The following is a 12,264-nucleotide window of genomic DNA, read 5'->3' as shown; positions in this document are numbered from 1 at the left end:
TCTTGGGCTTGCTGATCAGAAGGTCAGCAGTTTGAATTCCCATGACAGGTTGAGCTCCTGTTGCTGTGTCCCAGCTCCTGCCAACCTAGCTGTTCAAAAGCACACCACTGCAAGTAGAGAAAAAGTACTGCTGCTGCGGGAAGGTAAATCGTGTTTCTGTGTGCTCTGGTTTCCATCAGTGTTCTGTTGCACCAGAAGTCATGCTGGACACATGACCCGGAAAGCTGTCTGTGGACAAACACCAGCTCCCTTGGCCTGAAAGCGAGATGAGCGGCGCAACCCTATAGACACCTTTGACTGGACTTAACCATCCAGGGGTCCTTTAACTTTTCTGTATTGGCATTTCTAAACTACTTAATATTTCAAAATTCCCTATGTACAATGTAAAAACAGTATCCATTGAAACAGATAGAGCTGAAAGCCAGTAAATCAGCTGTATAAAGCACATAAAACAAGTAAAACAGATTTCCAAGGACTCATACACATAAATCAGGGTCCAATCTTACAGGTCAGGGAAAGCCTGGGCAAAAAGATTGGTCTTCACAAGACATCTGGAAAAACTTGTGCTTGCTACTTCATGCAAGGCAATGGTAAGATCATTCCACCGTACAGGGGTAATAGCAGAAAATTCCACTTTTTGTGTCGCTGCCCTATGATATACTGTGGGATGGGGTGCCACAAATATAATTTCCCCAGATGTTCTAAGTGATCTTACAGGTATACGTAGAGACAGGTGGTCTTTCTGGTAAACTGGCCCCAAGTCATTCAGAACATTATATGTTAACATCTGGAACGTGGCCTGGAAGCTGATTGGTAGCCAGTGCAGTTCCCTCAGCACAGCTTTAACATCTGCATCTCCCAAGTTTTCCACTAAACGATGTAGCTGCAGCATTTTGGACTAATAAAGCTCTCATGCAGTCATCTACCTAGGCACTGACCAGATCCAGAGCTGCTTAGCTTCAGTGAGGTTGCTGTATGATGGTGTCCTTAGACTACATGCTGGGTTCTAGAGGTATAAACCCCACCCACCCAAGTACAATGTGGTTTTTTTCTGTACAAAAGAAATTGTTTCCAAGACTAGTGTTGCTTTTTGTATGTCTAATACTACTTTTCCATGCAATTCATTCAGTAATAGTCAAACAGGGGCCTTCAGTATTTTGGCAGACCTCTTGGAATTTGTGCCCTGCTTACCTGTTCTGCTCATATAGCTTATTGAATCCTAATGCCCTGGAAACCGCAGGGATCAATCGGTCTGCAAGACCAATATTCTCAGTTAGCCCTGAATTCCCTCCACCTCTGCTGTTGGCTGCCAGGACAGAAATATGGCAAGGTCTGTTTTCTTCTCAATACAGAGTATTAGGTATAGTGGATACTGAAACTCAACAGTTAAGGGAATTGGGTATGTTTAGCCTGGCAAAGTGAAGACATAAGATGTGAAAGCATGTGTGAACTGGCCCTTAATATGCTGAAAAAGCAGAGAGAAAGCAGTTAATGAAATTGCATGGGATTGCTTCTGTTGGTAATCAGCAGAATGAAAGCCAGTTAGTTCTATCATCAGGGCAGATCGACAACCCCCTCTTTTAAACCCTTATTCACTAAGTTCGTCCTGAGATAGGCATAAATCTGCTCTGAGTCAATTATGCTGATTTAAGTGGCTTATGGATAGAGCTGCTTGTTTTGTTAACGCCGAATGAATTATTTTCTAAACACAGGAGCCAACTGCTACCCTCCAAATGAAAATTACATCCAGCAGGTGCTAGAACCTAAATTTATGTTGTCTTTTTATTTTCCATGCCTGGCATGGAAATTTTCGCACTGTACTCTCCACTATATATAACCCAGGGGGTTATGTCAGCAGCACCACCTGCTGGTAGAATAAGGGTGGCTTCACAACAATAGCTCTTGCCTGGTAGGTCTTGAGCGTCATTCCAATAGGATAGTAGCCGCAGGACAGCCAACTAAAGAACAGCAGGGTGGTAAACTTGCTTGCTAGTTTAAAAACAACAAAGAGAGAAGGTCAGGTAGCCACTTAACAAGAGATCTTTTGTCGTCCCCCTAACCTCCCTGCCCTAGCTGCACTTGTGACAGCATGTGATAAATAACTCACAGAAAAGAAAGCAGTACATTTTACAGATCACAGCTGGGGACAAGAATTTCGTAGTCATCAGGATACAAGGCAAGGGGCTATAGCCAACTGGTAGCCAAAACAATTGGCATCCACACAATGCCTTATTCAGCCCAAAAGGCCATAGAGAGAACGCCTTTTCTAAAGGAGGAAATATTGAGGGCTCATAGAGGAACTTCTATTATTCTTTTTGTTCTGTGACTCATCCTGCCTTGTGCGTCTTTCGCTGTTCATCTCATTTTTTATTGTGTTTAAAGGCAGTGAGCCATCCCTCCCGTCCTATAGTAGTGTTGTAGAACGTGTACCAGAAGCTCAGGAAACAACTGTGCTGGCAACACAAATATTCGCAGCCCAGCTGTTGTGAGGGGGGAAAAAAGCTGTCAGTTTTGTTACCTCATTCAGGCCCTACGGAAAAAGGTGGTGCACAGAGGAGGCTGAGGACCAGAAAGGTCTTTGGAGAAGGAGGTCAGAGAATAACAGAACTTGGACATTGGAAAACTCAGTGGCAGGAATTTTGAAGCAAAGGTGGGCAGTGGAGTAATGCTAAGAAAAGAGAAGTCTGAGGGAAAGGCTTGACTACATTTTGCTAGGAGGAGTCAAGGGGGTAAATGGCTGCTAATTCTAGACCCTAGGGCCTTCTGTGTCTTTAAACATAGCATACAATAGGGAATTCAGATAGGCGTGTGTCCTACACTGATTGTAGCATGGAAGTTCCGGTGTGCAAGAGACCTTTGATATGATTGTGAATGCTGCATGTCAGTTTCAACCTACTAACAAGCAGCTGGCGCCGCTTGATCTCTCACTGCTATATTCCACTGCCTCCCATCTGGATATGTGTAGTCTCTCCTTTGAAAAGATTGAGTTGACATTTTAGGGTACAAAAGTTCTGACCGTGTTACTCTGCAGAGAGGAGCATTTGACAGCCATACATGCAAGCCATCAGTTCACCTCCCTGATCAGAAGCAGCATGTGTCTGAACCAGTGGTGGTGGTGGTGGTGCAGCACAGGGGCAGTTGCCCCGGGTACAAATTGTAAGGGGCACAAAATTTCAACACCCAGTCCTGCCTCAACACAACTGCATGCTTCCGTTGCTGGGCTCCGTTGAAAACCAGGCTGTGTGAACCAGGAAACGACCTCTCCAGACAACAGAACAACTCTTCTTATCTCTGCAGCTGTGATCTCCTGGGTGATGCAGATGCTGTTAGGCAGCTGAATGTGCATGTGTACTCTATACGTTTCCCGTTCCTCCACATAGCCACGGGCACTGGCAACCCATGCTACGCCGCTGGAAACTGCAGGAAGGGAAGGTGTTGTTGTATTCATGTACCTTCTAGCAGGCATCCCATGGGCATCTGGTTGGCCACTGTGAAAAAATTATTCTGGACTAGACGGGCCACTGGCCTGATTCAACTGGGCTGTTACATTCTTATGTAGTTGGTGTTACACTCAGAACAGCTATGTGAAAGCAGGCCTATACTGTAGTATAAAATTTGAAATGATTATGTTTGTACAGTAGGTGGCGCACCACACTCAGAACAAGAAGGCAAAAGCACTACAAACAAGATGTTTGAAAAGGGTCTCACTGGAAATGTAGCTTTTCTTTACTATTCACTATAACACTATAGCACATATTCTGGAAATACACAAATTAGGGTTTTTTTTTGGTTTTTAAAAAATGTTTTTATTGGGTAACAAAAGTACAGCTTCTCAATTTTCAATTCATAGAATATATATAAATTACTTATATGAGGCGACAGAGGCAAAAGAGTGCTTTTTGTTAAGGACATATTCTTCTGTGGCATATTCGTCTGTTGGTGGTTAGTAGCAGTGGAATGTCCCCAGTCTGGTGTGGTTAAACAGGTACGTTTTCCTTCTTTACTTGCTTATGTTTATTTCCTCCCCCCATTCCATTTAATTAATTTTTTAATTAACTTCGATTTACTTAAGAGATCACATTGTTCTAAATGTGCCCATTCAATTGCTTTGGTCAGGAACTTGCACTTTTACATAATATCTGTTCCACATTTATGAGGAGCCAATCTTTTAGTGTGGCAGCACCTGAACTTTGGAACTCCCTGCCTATTGACAATAAGCAGGCACCCTCCCTATGTTTTTGTAGATGGCTGCTGAAAATGTTTTTATTTCAGCAAACCTATTCAGATTTAGAACATAGCTGTCAAGTGTCCCTTATTTGAAGGGACAGTGCCTTATTCCAGCGCCATGTCCCGCTGCTGTCCCTTATTGATAGATGTCCCTTAAATGTCCCTTAAATGATGTCCCTTAAATTTCAAAGGAATCAGCTCCTCTCCCTCCCTGCCTGCCTGCCAGGGAGTAGGGAGGCTCCAACTGTGTTGCTTGGCTGTGTTGCTCACCCAATAAGAAGTCTAAGAACGACTGGGGGGTGGAGCTTGCATGCCTTGTGTGTGGCTAGTTAATGCAAGCTGAGGGGGGTTTTGAATGCTGGACGCCATTTTGTTGCACGTGCTGCTGCAAACTTTGCAGTGCAAAGCCAGGCCGGGGAGCCATCTTAAGTTGAGGCTGCATAGGCCTTGTGGTGCATGTGATTGAGATTCTATTCAGTTGAACCTCTGGTTACAAAGTTGGTTGGACAGTGTTCTTTAAGCTACCAGCATGAGTTTGACCAGACTGCAGGAGGACAGGAAGACTGGAGTGCCTGGAACAGGTGAGGCTGCAGGTCCCTTATTTTGGCTGCTGGTCCCTTATTTTCAAATCTGTAAGTTGACAGCTATGATTTAGAATTTATAACTTACATAGGTTTTAAAGTTTTATTGATTTAAATCTTTGTTTTTCATTATGCAACAATTTTGATTTCATGTGGGGGTTTTTTGTTTTAAGCAGACTGTGGATTTCAGCTGTGTTTTATCTTCAAGTTCATTTGTACACCACTCAGGAGATATTTTTAAAAAAATCAGGCCAACATCTGGAGGACACCACATTGCCTATTTGTGTGCTATGCTTTGGTTTGCAAACAAAGTGATAGGATAAGACACAATATGTTTCCCTTTTCCTCTGAGGTCTAGCAATGGAAAGAAGTAGAGCAGAAAGCAGGGGTGCTGGGGGGGGGGCGGCTGAGCCCTCAGCTTCCTGAACCCCCCCTTCTTAAAGCTGAAGGTTTTTTTGTTTGTTTTAACTTTTGCCTAATAGGTGGCTGGGTGCACTGAAAAACACAGAGACTTGAGAAACCTGCCTAGAGACAAATTAATGTACCAAGGAAATCTTGTTTGCACTCATTAAGTCCTGAGAGGAACAGTCAAAACTGTGCCTAGCTTTTAAATGAACTCTAGCTTGTTTGGGGGAACTACACAAACTTTTGTGTGGGTGGTTTCCCTATCTCTACACAAGGGATGATTTGTAGGTGTCACTAACCGGGTCATTGCACAAAAGTACAAGCAAATGCTTCTCGTTTCTGTTTCTCCCTGGTTCTGTGGCAATGAGAAAAAACAACTCGGGCCCCATCTGCGCTACACATATAAAGCAGCATCATGCTACCTTAAGCAGCCATGGCTTGCCTCAATGTATGTTGAGGGTATGTTCCCCTCACAGAGCTACAATCAACCTTTTCCCTCAGGGAACTCTTTGAACTGTAGCTCTGTGAGGAGATTAGGTGTCTCCTGGCAGTCCTCAGCACCTTAACAAACCTCAGTTCCCAGAATTATCTGAGGTAAACTACAGCTGTTTAAAATGTGAGGCCATCGGGGCCTCACATCTTGCCCACAGATTTATCTGTGCAACTCACAATTGGCAAGTTGCTAGTGCTTTTATTTCACTTGCGTCTGGATGGTGTATAAACGGGCCCTCAGGCAATTTTGTTGCTAAGAGTATGAAAACAGTAATCGTGAGGGAAGCTGAGCTCTAGCATATGACTCTCCCTCCCTCTATGTCATGAGGACAAGGCTGTGTTGAGAGAGCACTTTTCATATGAGAAGGACATTATCATGGGCAGCGCTTTTTTCTGGGCGGGGGAATGCAGGCGTACCCCTAAACATTTTGTGAATCTAACGGGAGAAGAAACTAAAAATTTAAACTTTTAGCATGGTGAATCGTCAGTTCCATTGCTACCCCCGATGGCGGCCTCATTTCCTGTCACGGTGTTTCCTGAGTCTCAGATGGAAGCGAGCGTTTATGTGTGAAGTAGGAGTTGGAATCTAGCACAGTGATTGGTCAGTATTTTTATTTTTCCCGATTTGAACTATAAAATGGTGATTTTCTAGAGTCAAAATGAGAGTACCCCTAAACATTTTTAAAGAAAAACAACAACACTTGATCATGGAAATTAAAGTCATAGGAATTGACTCCCTCTGGGGCTAGCCTGAAAACTTCAGGCATCCAAGACAAATATTAAAAGCACGGCCCTTCTTTCTTATGAATATAGAGGTGTCCTGTTCAACAACAACAGCAACAACCCCCCATCTGACTGGGTTGCCCCAGCCACTCTGGGCAGCTTCCAAAATATATAAAACATAATAAAACAATAAGGATTTTAAAAAAACCTTCCCTGTACAGGGCTTCAGATATCTTCTAAAGGTTGTAGAGTTATGTATCGCCTTGGCTCAGGGGTCGCATAACTCTGTACCCTTCAACATTTTGCCAATGGAAATAGGGATGTCCTAAGGAAAAGCAGGACATTCCAGGATCAAATCAGAAACAGGATGGCTTCTGTAAATCTGGGAGTGTCCCTGGAAAATAGGGGCACGTGGAGGGTCTGAATCTGGTGCCTTGTCCCACCTCTCACTATTCCTGTGGCTTGCCAGTCCTGGATGGCGCCATATTTCACTCTGTTTCATAGCTATGTCATTATATTCCCTCGGACTCAAGCTATTAACTTACCCAGTTCTTAGTTCAAGCATCATGCCCGCTTATTTACTTGCCTGTTCCCCCTTTCTTCCAAATGTTGCAATCACTTGCTTGTTGTCTGGTCCCCCCCCCCAAGTTCTCCATACTAGACCCACCACCAATCCTTCCTTTGTTCCTTGAAGCTAGAAAGAATCGCTCCCTATAATCTGCTATGGCACAAAAGCAGCTGCCCTAGACAGTTGTCCTAGGTTGCCTAGCAATTAGACCAGATGCAGTCTTATGCCCATTTACCCTCAGTAACACTCTATAGGGAGAAAAGCGGATAAGGCTGCCCCCTTACTGCGCTCAGGAGCTCGCTATGTGACTTGAGTTTGGCCAAGAAAGGGCAGTCGCTCCATGGGAGAGCATCTGTCTTGCATGCAGAAGATCCCAGTTTCATTCTCCAGCATCTCCAAGGTAGGGCTGGGAGACAGATTCCCTACCTGAAATCCCAGATGTCACAAATGGCCTGGGGGAGTCAAATCATCTTTAAATATAAGCCACATTTCAAAAGCTAAGGGAAGCATACTTCAAACTCAGCCCAATCAGGAGCAACTTCTTGTTAAATCACTTTGAAACTTTTGCTTTTGTATAAAATGATGGACACATGTAATAAACAATGACAAGAACCTTGATGTTCAGTGGTTTTCCAGAAAACCTCTGTTCTCAACTACTTTACCACTTCTCAATATGATTTTTTTTTATAACCCAGACAGGGGCGCCGACTTATAAAAAATATTGGGGGGCGGGGGCCCATACCGACTTATAAAAAATACTGGGGGGGCCCAAGACCTCCAAACCGCTGCTGCTGGGGGAACGAACCTGTGAGGGCCCGCCCTTTGCGGCAGCCGATTGGCTGCCGCCGTGGGCGGTGAATATTAATGAGCTAGGGGGAATCCCTGCTTCTCGCGGGGCTGACGCTAGCCCTGCGAGATTGTTGATGGGTCGAGAGTCCGCAACCCCACCCCCTCTCTAGATTGGGAGTGGCTTTGTTTTAACTCATTACTGAATGTATTTTAAAAGGTAACTATCGTCAAACAAGGAAAATAAAAAATACCAACATAATTTTGTGATTTTACAAAGCATAATATAACTAATAATTTTCTTAAATTATTGGGGGGGCAGAGCCCCCCCAAACGAACTTTTGAGGGGGCTCGGGCCCCCTCAGGCCCCATGGAGTCGGCGCCTATGGACCCAAATAGTGTACTGAAATGTAGTATACCACTAATTCCTTTCTATCTCCAATTTGGTGCTCAGTTACACTACCTTGAGACTTCATTCAACACAGGAAGTGCCTTCCACTGGAAGAAAGGAATCCTTGGATCCCATTAACTTTTTTGTTGTGCCTTTTTGCCAGTGAGGCTGTCTAAGGGTGCACAAACATTATATGAATGGATTACACGGCCTAATACAGGGAGCAAGAGGCTGGGAAAGGGAAGAAAAGCTATTCTTCACCCATTTCTATGGGTCTATGGTGTGGCTGCTCTGATTATTTTATCTGGTGTGTCAAAAAAATACAGACTTACTGCTGTTATTCTATAAGGTGCAAGCACAGAATCATGATTTGAGAACGAAGCGAAAGACTAGATGCTACATTTCATGGCTTCCATTGGTTTCATTCATTATGCTAATGATCTATTTAATGCCAGACTATTACCACTCCTAATGAAAATCCTCCAGGTATGGCTGTGATCGGATATTAGTCATAGAATTTAATAGAAAGTAATACAGAAAAATGTGTGTAGAATTTAATGAGAAAAATGGGTTGGAAGTATTATTTTTTTATTCCAGTGCACAATTTTTAGCAATGCAATTATCTAGTTTAAATTGTGAAGTCAGCAATGTGGTCAGCTTAAGGCAGGGGGAGTGAGGGAAATCTATAGGATTTAAACAAGACTACCAAGTATAGAAGAAGACATTTTTAAGAGTGATCCATTTATTGTAAGGGAGAGAGTGAAAAATTAATGAATTAGTGTCTTCTTATAGGATCTTCAACTCATAACATTTGAGGGGAGGTGGACGTGTTGAGAATAGAATAAAATTTGCTGTTGAGTCTGTTTCCCAAAATTCTCTCTCTGAGAAATGTCTGATATTTACTGAGGTGTTTTTTAAAAACAACAACAACAACACCGTTATATGATGATAAGCATTCAACCTGATTTGCTTAGTTCACATTCAAGCTGTTCACAAGATTTGGCCCAAGCCTGAACTCTAAACCAAATCAGGCTGATCAAAGTGGATCTGAGAATCTGCTGAATCAGACTGAGATGGCCTTGGATCACCATGGGTCAGGTCAGAGCGACCTGGGGCTGTCAAAAGGCAGAGTGGTCAGGCAACAAGAAGGAGGAAGGAGCGACATTGCTGTTCTGGTTTCATCATGCCACCAATCATTGCTGGTTGCCAAAAGGGAGAGGGTCAAGACATTGGGGTGCTCTGAGGGGTGCAACCCCATGCAGGCACAGCAGCAGGAGTGGTGCAGGAGGGAAACCTGTGCCCCCTAATTGGAAAACCCAAGGAATGCTAGGGATGGCAAACTTCCAGTCAGGGTCAGCAAACTTTTTCAGCAGGGCGCCCGTCCACTGTCCCTCAGACCTTGTGGGGGGCCAAACTTTTTTTTTTTTGGGGGGGAAATATGAACAAATTCCTATGTCCCACAAATAACCCAGAGATGCATTTTAAATAAAAGGACACATTCTACTCATGTAAAAACACACTGATTCCCGGATCGTCTGCAGCCTGGATTTAGAAGGTGATTGAGCCGGATCCAACCCCCGGGCCTTAGTTTGCCTACCCATGGCTTACAGCTTTCATGATCTCTCATCATTGGCCATGCTTGCTGGGGCTGATGGAAGTTGAAGACCAATAACATCTGGAGGGACACATGTTCCCCATCCCTGCTTTAAGAGAACATGCCCCTATATGTATTTTCTGATAATGCATGGCTTAGCTTTTTCTCTCTCTTCAATACGTTTAGGAATTATGAGGAGCTTATAGAATGCCTGTAAATCAGAGAAATGTCTTCTAAGCTTCAGTTAGGAGCCACTTTTACAACATTACACTTGAACTTGCATAAGGGACTCGGAAAGATATAGCTGTGTTAAGGACAATTCATAAGGCTAGTGGTGCTGCTTTATCAGTTTTATGTTTCGTTTTGTGGATTGATTTCATTTTAGTGGATTTAAATTCCCTTGGCAGAGAACTCACTGTCAGAAATAATATCCCCAACTTTGTCTTTATCTTAGGTTCCATGCCCAAAGTGGCAAATGATGATGGGACTCAGAGATGGCAACGGATGGTTTGTGCCGAATAGTTTAATTGTGGCTGCAGCTGCAGGAGTGGTTTGCAGCATTACGTTTTCTCCATGGTTAGTTGCATGCTAGGGCAGCTCACAAAAATGTCCTCACACACAGTGGTACCTCTGGTTACGAACTTAATTCGTTCTGGAGGTCCGTTCTTAACCTGAAACTGTTCTTAACCTGAGGTACCACTTTAGCTGATGGGGCCTCCTGCCGCTGCCGCGCCGCCGCGCAATTTCTGTTCTCATCCTGAGTTAAAGTTCTTAACCTGAGGTGCCACTTCTGGGTTAGTGGAGTCAGTAACCCAAAATGTATGTAACCTGAGGTATTTGTAACCCGAGGTACTTCTGTATTGAAAGACTGTATTAGGAGGCACAGAGCAGCTTGGGTTATCTATGCCATGCATGCCAGCTTATCCCATGCAAACAGATCACATATTTGACAAGTGCAAGAAGTGGCCTCACATATGTACTGACCCTCTCCCTCCCCCCCCACAGAGGGAGAAATCATGATTGTCTCTCCTCTTATGTAGAGGGGTTCTATGTAAGTTTGTTAGTAGAGTTCCTTCTCACATGTGTTAAATGTGTGGTTGGTGTGTGTGTGAAAGCTGGATCATGTTCTGGGGATGAGTGACCCTGAGCCGCCCGCCCTCAACCCATAACTTTGGCTAGTGCCAGAACATTTGACAGTGCAAATAAGGCATAGTGATATATAATAATAATAATAATAATAATAATAATAATAATCACTCTTGTTGTTAATTCAATTTGTATACTGCCCTATACCTATAGGTCTCAGAGCAGTTACAACATAAAATCACAGTATAAAAACACAAAATACATAATAAAAACAAAAACCCAATAATGCCCCCTCCCTAATACATTTTCAAAGGGAATTGGATGTCACTCAGCCAAAGGCCTGGTTAAAGAGGAAAGTTTTCGCCTGACACCTAAAGTTGTGGTATGAAACTTTCTTACTAGTCATCCCAGCCACAGACAAAGATGTATGGGGAAGTATCCAGAACAGAGTTCCACTATCCTGCCATGAAAGCCCCCAGCTTGGTCATGTGAACTTCTGACTGTCAGCAAAAGGAGGAAGTCAGGCAAGAGTTTTTGCTGCTTCAGCATGAGAATGCGTGACATTTCCCACACAATCCAATCTCCACCCAACATTGGGTGACTACATTTCAGGAAATGAATGGAATACTGCTGAACTACAGCAAAACAGTTCTGTGGGTAGCTGATGCAAAGTCATTGGCATATCTAATAGCACTGACTGTGACGGGGAGGGAAGAGTCCCTATTCAGTAGCTAATCTGAGCTGTTCCTGTCAGACAAACAATAATTGGTATTAAACCTTCATGATGGTAACTTCATGTCTTGTTTTCCTTCTGCTTTTCTGGGGAGAAGAGACATCCCAGTATAAACATATTGTTACACGCCACCCCATCTGCCTCCCTGCAATGCTGAGATCTACTAGGGGGATACTGAGGACTCAGCTATATAGCTGCAAATAGAACGTTTTAAGTGTATTGTAAAGTGCATTATACAAATGTGACACTAGACGGCGATGGTGAGCACATTCAACATTTTTATCAAAAAAAATTTTTTTAAAGCATTTTCACAACTTTTTTTTTATGTGTCTAGATTCCACCTGAGTCTAAGAAAGAGGCAGTTGGCAGACAGTTGTGGGTGCATGTGGGGGCTGGCTGAGGGTAGACTTGAGGTTGATGGGGCAGTGTCTCATTCAGCCTAATGTATCCTACGAATCTGGAAGCACAGGCACTGAACTATGCAGCAAAGAGCTACTAAACATTTTGCAAAGGAGGCAAATTTGCAGAGTGCAATTTAGGGTGAACACAGTTGTTGTCTCACTTAATTGATAAGAAGATGGTTTAGAATGCTTCAGTTGGATTTGCCCAGATAGACAATGATGGGGAATTAGATCCAGGTGTTATATATTGTTAGACAAATATGTTTCCCTAGGATTT

Source organism: Podarcis melisellensis, assembly GCF_964234715.1.
Source record: "Podarcis melisellensis genome assembly, chromosome: 6".
In the NCBI taxonomy this organism is placed as follows: Eukaryota; Metazoa; Chordata; class Lepidosauria; order Squamata; family Lacertidae; genus Podarcis; species Podarcis melisellensis.
The sequence above is the reverse complement of the archived record's forward strand: the minus strand, read 5'-3'. Positions refer to the sequence as shown.